We start from the raw sequence: 15,171 nt of genomic DNA, 5'->3' as shown, positions 1-15,171 counted from the left end.
TACCGTAACTACTGAGCCCCACACTTGGACGCTCTTGCACCCCCTGTATTGGAAGCACGGAACCTTAGACACTAGACCAGCAGGGAAGCCCTTATCATTGCTTTTTGTGGTGGGAATAATTAAGATATAGTCTCTTAGCAAATTTGATGAATACAATATTGCTATATATATTCACTATACTGTGTATTAGACCTCCAAAGCTCATTTATCTACTAGTTGCAAGCTCATATCCTTAAATAACGCTCATAGTCCCCCATACCCTAACCCATGGAAACCACTGTTTTACTCACTCTTTGTGCAAGCTTGGCTTTTTAATAATAGGTTCCACATATAAGTGATACACGGTATTTGTCTCTCTCTGTCTGACTCATTTAGCTTAATGTCCTCAAGGTCCATCCATGTTGCTCCAAATGGCAGGATGTCCTTCTTTCTCGTGGCTGAATAATATTCCACTGTATATATACACCACATCTTCTTATGCATTCAGCTCTCGATGAATGCTTCAGTTGTTTCCATATCTTAGCTTTTGTGAATAATGCTGCAATACCCATGGGAGTTTATGTCACTCTTCACTATCCTGTTTTTTATTTCATTTCCCTTGGTCATATACTGAGAAATGAATTTGCTGGGTCATATGGCAGTTCTATTTTTGATTTTTTGAGGAACTTCTATATTGTTTTCAGTTGTGGCTATAGCAATTTACATTTTACCAACAGTATACAAGGGTTCCCTTTTTTCCATCTCCTCACCAACACTTGTCTCGTCTTCTTAATGAAAGCCATTCTAACACCTCATTTTGGCTTTGATTTGCATTTCCCTGAGGATTAGTGATGCTGAGCATCTTTTCAGGTACCCATTGGCCATTTGGATTTTCTTTGGGAAAAAAAATGTCTATTTGTTTCCTCTGCCTATTTTTTTTTAAATCAAATTGTTTGAGGTTTTTGTTATCTTGGATATTAACCTCTTATCAGATACATGGTTTGCAAATATTTCTCCTGTCCTATACGTTGCCTTTTCATTTTGTTGATTTTTTTTCTGTTGCTGGGCAGAGGCTTTTAAGTCTGATGTGGTCCCATCTGTTGACTTTTGCTTTTGTTTTTTGTGCTTTTGGTATCACATCCAAAAAATCTTTGCTAATGCCAAGTTCAAGGAGCTTCTTTTCTGTTTTGTTCTAGGAGTATCGAGTCTTACATTTAAGTCTTTTTGATCCATTTTGAGTTAATGTTTGTAAATGGTATAAGATAGAGGTCCAGTTTCATTTTTCTACATGTGTTTATCCGCTATTCTCAACATCATTGTTGAAGAGACCATCCTTTCTTCATTGGGTGTTCTTGGCTTTCCTGTCAAATATTAGTTAACTGTATATGCTGGTAGAGAGTGGGGTTAACTTTAAGCTCATAATTTTCCTTCTTAATTCATGCTACTGTTCTTCAGCAGCACAGCTACTATTCTTCAGCAGCACAGCTACTGCTGCAGGTAGTATACAGATGGTTTCTTATGTACTCAGAATGTTCTTTGAGGTGCTCAGAGAAACCTAGGACTGGTTCCAGCCACCCTCTGTACCCTCTGTGTTCAGGCCTAAGAGCCAGACCCAAACACAGAACAGCTGGGAAGGTCTTCAAGCATTCTGAGGCAAAAAACAGAAACAAGAGGATAAAGTTCTTTTTCTCTCTCTCTCTTTTTAAAATGTTGATGTGTTTATTTTTTTGGCCATGCCTCACAGCATGCCGGATCTTATTTCCCTGACCAGGGAGCCAACTGTCCAGAGTCCTAACCACTGGACCACCAGGGAATGCTCTTGAAGTTCTTCTGTATTTTATCAAATTCCTTTCCCAGACTACACAGAGGATGACAAAGTATGTTTTCCGTTGACACACAGAGATGCCACCGCCACACACGTGCACGCACACACACGTTAATGGCCTCTGTGAGCATTTGTTTAAATCCACATCTCTTAGAAACATTGCATCAGTTTCCGAGGGCTGTATCTTACTCCACTCAGGCTACTATAACAAAATTATCATAAACTATGTGGTTTATTAACGACCAGCATTAATTGCTCACAGCAGAAGAGGGTGGAAGTCCAAGATCAAGGCACCAGCAGGATCAGTGTCTGATGAAGGCCTGCTTCCTGGCTCACAGACACCTTCTCAAGGCGTCCTCACAGGGCAGAAGGGCTGAGGGAGCTTCCAGGGTCTCCTGTTTAACAGGGCTCTACCCTCTTGACCTGATTACCTCCCAAAGGTCCCTGCCACTAATACCATCTCACTGGAGGTTAAGTTTCAATATATGAATTTCGGGAGACACACACGTGCAGCCCATAGGACCAGCTGACCTCTGCCACTTGAAATTCCTGTAAAGGAAAGCCAGCCTTTCGTCCCACGGTTAAACATAGGTTTAAATGCAAATGAAACAACACTCTTTTCCTATGAAACTCAACCTCAAAGTAACTAAAAGATAATAGTGACACATGGCATCTGTTTTTGTGTCTTTAGGCACCTTGATGTATGCTCATCACACTCACAGCCAGAGGACTCCGAAAGGAAATGCACACTCACCATTCTGGAAACCAGAGTCAGTGCCAGATTTCTAGAAGCCTGACCAGGGAGAGTGGGCCCTCAGGATTGGCCTAACTGAGCCCTTCCAAGCACAGCCTCCAAGAAGGGGAAGGGCACGTGGGTAAACCGAGCTCCCATCCAGACCCCACTGCCACGGGGGATGACAGAGCAGCTGCCTCTGCTCTGTGCCCGCCTAATCAATGAAATGCGGATAACAGACTTGATGTCTCTCATTGGTATTCTTGAGAAGTGTTAAGAACCAATTAAAGATGTGTCTAAATGCTTGATGGAAAAAAGAGTAAGCTACAGAGAACGTGACTTGAGCTGATGGTGGTAGGATTTGGTTCCAACATAAGGAAGGATTTCCGGGGAAATGTTCTTCCCTCTGGTCTTTCTTCCCTCTTTCCATGAATGGTTCTCGGATCTTGAGTACTTTGTGCTGGGATCAAAATGAGTGCCTTGTGCTGGGATCAAAATGACCAAAACAGAGAGCCCCACCCCCTGCAAGTAATCAGTTCACTGGGCCACCTGCTGCTGCTGCTGCTGCTAAGTCGCTTCAGTTGTGTCCGACTCTGTGTGACCCCACAGATGGCAGCCCACCAGGCTCCACCATCCTGGGATTCTTCAGGCAAGAACACTGGAGTGGGTTGCCATTTCCTTCTCCACACTGGGCCACCTGATCCCCCCAAAATAAGCCCACCACCTGTAATCACAGGGCAGCTGCTGATGTGCAGAGGGCCCAAGGAGGCAGTGCTGTCTTCCAAGTGACTGGAAATGAAGATCACGTGTCGTCTGTTGGCAACTGCTCAGGCAGGCAGGCTAGATGCTTCCTCGGGCCCCAGGCAGGCCTCTCACTCGTTACAATGAATAGGATCGTAGGTCCCTGGGCTGGACGAATTCTAGAGGTCAGATCAGGAAATTGAGGACACTCAGGTGGGGACCAGGCCTCCCACAGTCCCTCAGCAGTCTAGCATCCCAGGCCCTCTGTCTAAACAGTCGATTTTCCCTGCCTAGCAATTGAATTTATGAGGTTCTTTTATGGTAATGAGTTGGAACCGCGTGCACGCACACTGAAATTCAGCACAAATCACCACGAGAGCTGAAAAATGCTAATCTGCCTCCAGCATCTCCCCACCATTCTCCCAAAACTACCTGCTCCTACAAGGTTGCGGCGGGTTAATTATTGCTGCAGAGGAAATAGCACTGATTTGCATCAGCTTCCATTGACTGGAACCAGTCAATGTCAGTCCTGTGGGAACAGGCTCAGGTTAGCCTATGAGTCCCACAGCTGACAGGTGGGAGGGACTCAGCCTTGCCCCCAGGACACCGCTTCCCTTGATGGATCACAGGAGGTGCCCTGGCCGCCTCAGGGCCCTGCGGTGATCCAGTTACGGTTTACCTGGACTTGACGCAGCTGATACTCTGAAACCTTCCCACCTGTTCTCGTGGCAGCGGCAACATGAGGACCCAAGCTCAGGACCTGGTACTTCATTCGGTCTCTTTGAAAACTTCCATGTGTACCTAGTGAACTCATCAATAACCATCAAAGCCACCTTTCTTCCTCTGCAAGTTCCAGGCTTCCTATAATGACTGGCTTCCAGTGGAATTTCAATTTTTGGCTGGCTAGTGCAGGTCAGGGCCTCCCAGGTGGCGCTAGTGGTAAAGAACCCTCCTGCCAATGCAGGAGACATAAGGGTTCGATCCTTGGGTGAAGATTCCCTGAAGAAGGGCATGGCAACCCACTCCCATATTCTTGCCTGGAGAATCCCATGGACAGAGAAGCCTGGTGGGCTACAGCCCATAGGGTCACAGAGTCAGACGCTAAGGGACAGCACAGCACAGTGCAGGCCAGGCCCGTTTCTGAAGGCAGGACCATCACTCGCATTCAGGGAGAGTGTAAGGAAATCACTAAATGGCTCAGGCCTCTGGGGCTCTGAAGACCTGAGTCCTCTACTCATATTGCAAAGAATTTTGAAAGATCACTGCCTGTTTGCCTCTGTGTGCAACACAGCACTGACTAGTTCTGAGAAAAGAAAGCATCGTAATCCATATATTGACATGCAAATATGTGTTTACCCAGGTGAGGTGCATTGTGAGAGACGCACCTGGTGTAGGTTCCCATTCTGAGCTTCACCTTTATCCCTGAATTCCTGTGTCAGGCCGCTGCCCAAGAGGCTTTTGAAAGAAAGTTCTGCTTGCAGACATGGCCCATCTCCAAAAATCTTTCTCTGAGCTGTGTTTTAACCCCCTCAAAGCTAATTATGTCTGCATTCACATGTGTGTGTACGTGCGTGCTAATTCACTTCAGTCATATCCAACTCTTTGCAATGCTATGGACTGTAGCCCACCAGGTTTCTCTGTCTATGGGATTCTCCAGGCAAGAATACTGGAATGGATTGCCATGCCCTCCTCCAGGGGATCTTCCCAACCCAGGGATCGAACCCATGTCTCTTAGTCTCCTATATTAGCAGAGGGGTTCTTTACCAGCAGTGCCACATGGGAAGCCCTTCATACATGTGGATTGTCACTGAGTGATTTGATTATAATAAGGGCACCAAGAGTTCCATATCTAGAGAGCACCTGTCCTGGAAGATTCTTGATGGTGCTAACTATGTTCATATATAGTTCACACTCCCAGGTGGGTCAGTAGTAAAGAATCTGCCTGCCAATGCAGGAGACATGGGTTTGACCCATGGGTCAGAAAGATTCCCCTGGAGAAGGGAATGACAACCGACTCCAGTACTCTTGCCTGGAAAACTCCATAGGCAGAGGAGCCTGATGGGCTACAGTCCACGGGATCACAAAGAGTCAGACAGACTGATCACACATGTTCATACATAAGAAGCATTTATTTTGTATTTATAGATGCCACTTCTCCCCAAAAGGTGCTGAGCAACTCTGTGCTGATAACCCTGCTGAGGGTCCAGGATCTGATCTCAGAGCGCTTAGTTCACTCTCTGTCGTTGGTTCTCACAAGCTCTGGAGAGCAGAACTGAGCCTGTCCTGTATCTATACCTGGGCTGAGTGGGGCAGCTGGCTTAGAGGATGCTCAGTAGCACTGGGGCAGGGTGCTTCCCAGGTGGCTTGGGGTAAAGAATCCACCTGCCAATGCAGAAGACTCGGGTTCCATTCCTGGGTCGGGAAGATCCCCTGGAGGAGGCAATGGCAACCTGCTCCAGTATTCTTGCCTAGGAAATCCCATGGACAGAGGAGCCTGGTGGGCTACAGCCCATGGGGTCGGGTCGCAAAGAGTTGGACACGACTGAGTGACTCACACGTGCACACGGTGGCACTGGGGCAGAAGTGAGTGGGTGAAGGTGTGTAGGAATGGGCAGAAAACCAAAGTCTAGCTCGTTAAGAGAGAGCCAGTCATGGGAGGAGGCTGTGGCCACCAGGGAAACCCCGCTAGGTAAGGACAGTCAGCAGAAGGGGGCCGCTGCCTGTGGCCACCTGAACAGTGCAGGGAGAGGCAGATATCTATCTGCTGAGGAATCCAGCACAAAACATGTGGCATCTTGTATGATTAGAATCTAGGGATCTTCCTAGGGCAAAAAAGGAGGACTCGGAAAGTGTCAGCAACGCCCCGCCTGGTTAGCTAATGCCAGGAGTTACACTGGCGCCAAGGTCTAGTCTACGAAGGTGTCACTCAGGACCGGGATAATGAAGGCCAACCACAGTGTGGGGCTCAAGTCCCCTCACTGATGGGCGTGTGTGTCAAATGCTGCCCAGGGGGCCACGTGAGCCGCGGCACCCAGGGCGCCAGGGGGCAGCTCAGGGGGGGCTTGTGCCCACAGCTGATGGCTGTGACCATCACTGGGCTCCCCTCGTGTGACGCTGCCTGCACCTGCCGGCCCCCTCTCAATCCCCACCTCCCCTCCCACTCACGCCCATGTCCCATCCCCCATTCCCACGCACTCCCACCAAATCCCCACCAGCCATTCCCACCCAGGAGCTGCTAATAAACGTGCTGAGTCAAAACAGAGCCACTCCACAGCCTCAACGCTGCGGCTCCATCACATTGTCCAACCTTAGGTGACCCCAAACAGCGCTGTTATAATACCTTCCCCAGCCGTCACCCCGTAAAGGAACACAGCTGCTAATGTACTAGACCGTTGTCAGCTGAAGCCATGTCCCTGCCAGCGCATCGACCTTTATAAACAGCGTTGGGCACAGGCTGGGGGCACACGTGCCCCTTGTGCTTGTAGATGAGATGCAAGCCCAGATTCCTGGTGGCAGGAAGAGAACTCTGTAGCAGCCCCCAGGTTCACAGCAGGCTCTGGGCTGCGTTATCCTAGCAAATCCTTGTCTCCTTTAGCACACTGAAGCTCAGAGAGTTTCAGCATCAGTAAATGACAAAGCCAAATCAGGCTCAAGTCTTCTGACCAAAAAAGGCAATGTGAGAGCAGTCGGCCACCCCAGACGGGAGAGACGAGTTCTGTGATGTCTCTTGGGCCCTGCCAGGTGTTTCTCTTTGAGCTGTATTAGCCGTGAAGAGGCCTAAGGACCAGGACCAAGGACTTTTCTTTGTACTTTCCTAGAATATTTGCCAACAAAGGTCTGCGTTGCTTTGTGACAAAGGTCCATATAGTCAAAGCTATGGTAGTCATGTACAGATGTGAGAGAGGGACAATAAAAAAGGCTGAGCACCAAAGAATTGAGGCCTTCAAACTGTGGTTCTGGAGAAGACTCTTGTCCAAGATTCCCTTGGACAGCAAGGAGACCAAGCCAGTCCATCCTAAAGGAAATTAATCCTGAATAGTCATTGGAAGGACTGATGCTGAAGGTGAAGTTCCAATACTTTGGCCACCTAATGTGAAGAGCTGACTCATTGGAAAAAGCCCTGATGTTGGGAAAGATTGAAGGCAGTAGAAGAAGGAGGCATAGGGTGAGATGGTTGGATGGCATCACTGACTCAATGGACATGAGTTTGAACAAATTCTGGGAGATTGTGGAGGACAGGGAAACCTGGCCTGCTACAGTCCGTGGGGTCACAAAGAGACACGACTGAGCAACTGCACGACAACAGGAATATTTGCAGTCTCAGCTCAATATGTTTACTGAGAATTTAACATGCTGTGTGTTGTGCTAGAAACTGGGTTGTAGCAAAACAGGTCCTGCTCTCAGAACGGTTACAGTCCCACAGATGAGAGTGGCAGCAGGAAGGCAGATAATGACAACAGAGCGCGGGAGAAGGAGAGGGGTCCCCTCGCAGTGATCCTGCCTTAGGTAGGAGGAAGCGGTGGTGATCCTGAGTGAGGATCTTGCAGGATGAATAGGAGTTTGCCAGGAAACGTGGCAAAGAGAATCATACTTAGTAAGACCATGGGCATGTTGCTGTTGTTTAGTCGCTCAGTTGTGTCCAACTCTTTTGCGAGCCTATGGACTGTAGCCCACCAGGCTCCTCTGTCCATGGGATTTTCCCGGCAAGAATACTGGAGTGGGTTGCCATTTCCTTCTATGGGGGGTCTTCCTGACCCAGGGATCGAACCCGCATCTCCTGCATTGGCTGGTGGCTTCTTTACCATTCAGCCACCTGGAAAGCCCCAGTAGGCATGACCAGCATGCTACGAGTTGCTCAGAACTTCTAGAGCACAGGGTATCAGGAAATGAGGCCAAAAATATAAACAGGGTCCAGGTTTGCATGCCAGGCTAAGAGCTTGTGTGTGCCCCACAGCTAATCAGCAGTCATGGAAGCACATAAATACATATAGACAATGGAATATCAGCCATAAAAAAGAATGAAGCTATGCCATTTGCGGCAACATGGATGAACCTAGAGATTATCATATTAAGCAACATAAGTCAGAAAGAGAAAGACAGGAACTTCCCTGGTGGTCCAACAGTTAAGATTCCACACTCACAATGCAAGGGTCCTGGGTTCAATCCCTGGTCAGGAAACTAGATATGGCGTGTGGCAATCCTGCATGTCACAACTAAGACCCAGCCCAGCCAAATAAATAAATACATAATAAAGTTTTTAAAAAGAAAGACCAAGACCATATGATATCACTTACATGTGGAATCTAAAATATGAAATAAATGAATTTATCTATGAAACAGAAACAGACTCACCGACAGAGAAGAGACCAAGTGGGAAGGGAGGTGGAGGAAGGTTGGATTGAAGGGTTAGGATTAGTAGATACAATCTATTATATGTAGGATGGATAAACAAACAGGTCCTATGATATAGCACAGGGAACTATATTCAATATCCTGTGGTAAAACATATGGGAAAAAAAGACCAGGAGTGCATGGCCATATTCCCACTGCCAATGGCTACTCTACTTAGTTTGGAGAGAGTTTCAAGAAGCAAAGAGATGAATAGATCAGCTATTGTCATAGTCCAGGCAAGAGGGAATGTGGGCCCAGTGGGGTGCCAAGTGCTGAAGGGCACACTGTCCAGGAGACAGGAGTCAGAAAGTCAACTCAACCCATAGACTAGAACAGGGGAGGTGAGGTGGAGTGAGGATGACCCCCAGGTGTTCCTGGATGAGTCTGCATCCCCAGCTGACATGGGAAATATCAGGAGCTAAGCAGACTTGGAAAGGAGGATGACACATTCATTCCTGGCCATCTTGAGCTTGAGACATCTGTGGGACCGTTCCCTCAATGTACCCCTGTGCACCTGGACATGTAAGTGTGAAAGAGTGCAGATGAATGACCTTAGCAAGCGTGTTTTCAGTAGGTTCGTAAGGAGTCATGAGGAAGTGAAAGCAAGAGTATAGACAAGTCCTGAATGAATGAAGCTAAGGATAAAGAGCAGGAAAATCAGAACTCTGCAGGGTAACAGAATTGACTTCCCTAGGATGCGAGAGAGCTGTAGGGAGTGAGGGGTGGGCTGTGGGGCCAGGATGCAGGCAGACATGCAGATGGGTGGCCAGGAATAGGAAAGGGCGGTTTATTTCCAGTTCCTGGACAGAGCAAGAGACAGACAGACGCGTGAGGACAGATATCACTTGGTAAGTTGGGACAAAGAGGGACAAGAAATCAAGAACTGTAATGTTGTTGTTGTTGTTCTCCTCTATTTAAACAAACACACAAACGGGCTTGGCACTTCCCTGGTGGTCCAGTGGCTAAGACTTTGAGCTCCCAATGCAGGGGGCCTGGGTTCGATCCCTGATCAGGGAACTAGATCCCGCGTGCCACAGCTAAAGATTCTGCCTGCTGTAACGAAGATCGAAGATGCCATGTGCCGTAACTAAGACCCGGCGCAGCCAAATAAATAAATACATTTTTTAATGGGCTTAATGAAAAAGTTACCTAGGTAAATAGATTGCTTCTTTTAATGACTAGGTAAGAAAATCTTTAGAACTATAAACGAATTCTGAGTGAAATATGGTCAGAGCTGTCCATAGGATATACACATCCATTCACGATATACCAAATGTGATGGTGGAAAAAAATCCTGTTGGATATGGCAACACTGATGTATTGTACTAAGATGCTGTAAAACCATAAAAAACACAGATTGTAGCAGGTAAGACCACTGCACTTCAAATGCCATGTAGACTTCAGCTACCCCGACTTAGAATAATCAAAACCTATGAAAACATAACACAAATTTCTGCTCATCTATGAAAAAGGCTGTCTGTCTTGGTATCTGGCCTTCTAAACATCACTGAACTGGAGAACAGAACACAAGCTTCAACCTCCCAAAGGAAGAACGTCTGCCATCACCCAGAGCCAAGTGAAAATGCCTTTGGAGACAAGTTTGAGGGCATTTTGAAGACTTTGATGTGCAGAGAAATTTCAAGCTTGAAAGAACAAGAGACAAGAAGAAATAAACCTTTCCAGCATTTTAAAGAAAACCAAGGCATCAAACTGCTCATTTGACCAAGGGGAGACTTACAAAAGCCTCGGGATGTAGCTTGAATCCAAAGTGGATCGCCATGGCTAAGGGCTTTTAAACCACCACTTGCTGAGAACAGGATTCCTGCAGAAGGTATAAGGTGTGTGAGTGGGTGGGTGTCGGGTCCACATTTTGGCCCCATCTGTCAAATGCCCCTCTCTGCATAGCATGATGCAGGCTCCATTCAGTCTCAGGTCCCAGCACCCGGGGGTCACACTCCAGGATGAATTACAAGGCAATTACAGCATCTGCCACACAGGGGCGCTGTGAGGGATAAAGGCTGTGGTCCTGACGAGCAAGGCAGGCCCTCCACTGCCTGAGAAAAGGAGTTCATACCTCCCACCAGCAGCTCTTGGGCAAGAGAGAAGATTGGAGGGGAGAGGGCTGAGCGTGTTCCCTGGCACCAGGAGAATCCCCTGGAGCGAAACCTAGACCTTCCCGCGAGTCACTGTCTAGCTGTGCTCTTCACCTGTCCTGCTTTCTCTGCCTCAAGAGTTCTGGGGATAAACACAGGGTCTGCAGGCAGGCTTCCGGCTCCAGAAGCTCACTCTTCAATTGCCACATCCTCTTAGCAGAATAACTGGGGGTGGGGAGAGGAAAAGAAGAAGATTCGGGGAATGTGACTGCCTCCCAGGAAGGAGACCACGCGCTGACCAGCCTGGGAGCCCAAAGACTGGGTGTGATTGCAGGCGCCAGAGGAGCAGATGACAGAAGCCCTCTGGGCAGAGCTGAGGACATGAGTGTCCAGATGAGGCAGTCTTCCCGTCCCAATCCCATTATGTTCCTCTTCAAAAGGTGTTTTGTACATCTTAAGTTCAAAGGAAAAATTTGGACAAAAGGCAGGCTGTTCCATCCCCTAAGCCAGTACTTGTTGGAACACGTGGCTTGCCGAGCGCTGACGAGGCAGGGCAAGAAGCCCTGGGCCGACCTCCCTGAGGTCCTTAGGCGATGGCAGGGCATCCATTCTGAGTCAGACGAAGGGCATGCTTCTACTATTACCGGTCCCTCCGCCACCACCAAAACAAGCTGTGTCTTTCTCTTTCCCACGTCCCTGGGCTGAGAAGCAGGTGTGGTCTATTGCAGCAAGTTTACATCAACCAAAACCACATTCCTGGGAGCCTCGATGCTATTGACATGTGCAGTTTCTGAGGCTGAATGACCCCTGACCTCTGGCCAGTCCCTGGGTTTACTCCTCCGTACAACCCACTCAGCCATCAGGGAGTAACCATGCTCTTAGGACGCTCCTCCAGCTCGGCCCCGGAGAGAGCGTTGCAGGGGTCCAGGAGAACAAAGTTTGCCTGCTGTTGGAGCCCAGAGCATCCTTGAGGGTGCTCGTGGGGCATGGGCTCAGATGAACCTGCCCCCCACTCCAGCCCACCTCCGTGTCAGCTACTCGGTTGCCTTCACTCATTCGGGGTATTGATATTGCGTGTGCCAGCACCAGGCTCTGCCAGGTGCTGAGGGTGTGACAGGAGGCGGACCAGGTACAATACAATCTCTGATGGAGTTTACGTTTGGGTGAGAAGAGATGTGAGAAGCAAACAAATAAAAAAACCAGTTTCTGGTGGAGACATGTGCCATGGGAAGCAGCAAGTTGTTGGCGGCACAGGTGTTAACGTCAGGAAAGCCTCTCTGAAGAAGGGACACCAACCTGAGGCCTGAGTGGTGACTTTCAAGGACATTTCAGCCCTGGGCCCTCATCAGGAGAGGCTAATAGGGAGCCGTGATGGAGAGCCAGGTCACAAGTGTGAGGCAGAAGGCCCTGGCACTACCCTCGTTCATCAGTTACAGGTGCCCGGGACTTCCCTTGCTAGTCCAGTGGTTAGACCCCAAGCTTCCACTGCAGGAGTCATGAATTCGATTCCTGGCCAGGGAAGAAAGATCCCGTGGCCAAAATATATATAGGCGCTCACTGCAGGAACAAGTACAAATGTGTCCAGGACTCTGTCCCCCCACCCAACTCTGAGGGACAGGACTTCCATGAACACCAGTGCAGGTGGGACACTCTGGACTCCTCAGACAAGAAAGCAAGCATGGCCTGCTCAACTAGGAAGAGAGGCCAGCCGTGCAAGGACACTCAGGTAGCTTGCAGTCGCTCAGACTTCCCCAGATGACCCTCCAGTCATGCGCATCACAGGATGCAAAAAGCCTCAGCCGGCTCCTGTGAACCAGCGTCCCTCCTGTTTGTGGGTGCAACCCCCACCTAGCATTCTCAGAAAAGGGGCTGGTTCGGGTATGGCCAGGGTCCTGGGCTCCTGGGCCGAGCTGCCTAGTACATCCTCCCTTCCAGAAGCTCCCCTTCTCCCCACCATGTGGAAGGGTGCTAGGCCACACCGAGGCTTCACTCAGAAGCAGCTCACCTCCCTCCTAAACGTCGCACCTCCATGCACTTCCTGGGGTGATGAGTGACCCTCACTCACATGGGTGAAGTAATGCCTTTCAGTCTCAACCTTCTTGGTTACATTGCAACACAGCCTTCTGGAAAGAAGAATTAGTTCCCAGGTGCCAGCTCAGGGAATTTCAAACACCTCCCAGGCTGGGCTTACCAAACTCACTGTCACACGGTCGGTCCAGGTGCCAGAACCACCCTGGCCCTTTTCCACCAAAGATGCAACACCAGGGCCTTGGGCAGGTAGAGGCCGGAGGACTGGGGCTCATTCCCAGCTCTCCCTTTGCTGTGTGACTTGAGACAAATGACTCACCCTCTCTGAGCTGCTGCCTCCGTATCCACATATGAGTTGTGGGGAGAACTGGATGAGGAACAGGCCGTGAAAGCACTTTGTGAGTTGGAGAGCACAACACCAATGATAGTCATTCTGTCTGGTTGAAAAACTGATCCTAATAGACGAACTTCTGACTTCTTACCCAAGGAGTTCTTGGGGTATGAGAACTGATATCCCCAAATCCACTTCAATGTTTATAGTACACCAGCAAGTAAACTTCCAGGGTAAAATCCAAAATATACACCCCATGCCACATTGTAAAGCTCTATGATAAGATGTCAGGAGATTCCCATATATGTAATTATCACAATAAGTCCTTTGCTCTAAAATAATTCCCTGGAGACCCAGAATTGGAGCTTCCATGGCACTACTGGCTATAAGTTGGCCTTGCAGTGACATATAGTAGGTGAGCCCAATATCAAGTCTTTTTATAGTTTCCAATTTATGCTACAAAAGAATGAACAGGTTCTTCTAAGGTACATGCTTTGAAGAGGCACAAAGGATCCCAGCCCTGCTACTCAGCAGATCCCTCTCTGGCCAATGACGCTGCTGCTCATAGCTCTTCAAATGCCTCTTCTCAGAAGAAATGGCTAAACTGTCACCATTCCATTTAAATCAACCAAATGAGAGACAAGGCTCCAGTTCTTCCTCACCCACAGGCGATGAGATCAGTCTAACTGCGATGCCCAAGGACAAATGACCGAGGATTGGGCTCTGAACAGGAAGGGACAAGCAGGCTGGGTCTGCAGAAGGCTGTTTACCATATGGCACAAGCCCAGCTTGGCTGGTCTCCTTCCCCTACAGTAGAAGAGACCTCCCCCAACCCAGAAAGCAGGAGTATAATCCTCTTTGGAAAATATAGGATGTGAGGCTTCCCCTGGAAGGCCCCAGTGAATTCAAAACCCAACTGGCGTAGAACTCACCACTTTTTTTTTTTTTTTGGCTATGCATCATGCAGGATCTTATTTCCCCAAGCAGGGATCGAACCTGCCCTCTGCATTGGAAGCGCAGAGTCTTAACCACTGGGCCACCAGGGTAGTCCCAACTTTCCATCTTTCTTCTCCATGATCTCAGAAGGAGAGCATAAGAAAGGCTGATACTCAAGCCCCATTTGCAGCCGGCTAGAAGGCAGCATCTCAAACACCCGCGTCCGAGACCATCCTCTTCACTTCCCGTCTCTGCGTGCTCTAAGTCCTCCCCATCTCAATCTGCCACTCTACTCTCCAACTCAAGCAAACACTCAGAAGTCACCCTTAACTCTCCCCTCCTTCACGCCCCACATCCAGTCCATCAGAAAAGTATGTCGGTACCGCCTCTCCAAGAAACCCGGGGTCACATACTGCTTGCTTACTCCCAACGTCATCTCTTGCAACGTCCTTCTCCCTAACCTTTGAACAGGCCACCTTCATTCCTCTGTCCCGGCCTCTGCACCACTGCCCCTTCCCTCTGGCATGCTCGGCCCAGTCCAGCTTCTCCCCGTCATTTGGAATTAGCTCCTACAGACTCCTGCTCTGCTCCCCTACCTAAAGTTGGCCCCCTCCCCCAGCCTCCCCTCTAGCCCACCCCTGCTACATTGTGCATCTTTATTTTTCTCTTCATTTGATGTGGTAACTGTCTGCCTCCTGCGAGCCCCACAAGCCACAGGGGCCACGTCTGCCTCATTCACCACCATAGCCCTGGCACCTGGAAGCATTACCAGCACAGCTGCTCAAAAAGCACTTAATCACCACTTCCAAGAGTCCAGTGACTTTAAGCAGACTGGGCTTGGTAGAGCATGCTGACACTTGCTGGGGTCAGCACCTCAGACCACAGGGCTGTGACTGAGTTCCTGGTTTGGCCACCGAGCTCATCAGTCCCGAGAAGCCCTGCACTGCCTCCACCCCTGGCCTCCATCTCTGAGGGGTCTCCCCCTTCCCCCCAGGAGCTGGACTTGAGACCACGAGCCAGCAGACCCTGGCCCCTCGCGATCCAGAGTCCCAGGGGAGGGGAGGGCGCCCGCCTCCCCTTCTTGGCCTCACCAGCTGGCCAGGCCAGCCCTGCC

This window comes from Oryx dammah, unplaced genomic scaffold (assembly GCF_014754425.2).
Source record: "Oryx dammah isolate SB20612 unplaced genomic scaffold, SCBI_Odam_1.1 HiC_scaffold_11077, whole genome shotgun sequence".
In the NCBI taxonomy this organism is placed as follows: domain Eukaryota; kingdom Metazoa; phylum Chordata; class Mammalia; order Artiodactyla; family Bovidae; genus Oryx; species Oryx dammah.
The sequence above is the reverse complement of the archived record's forward strand: the minus strand, read 5'-3'. Positions refer to the sequence as shown.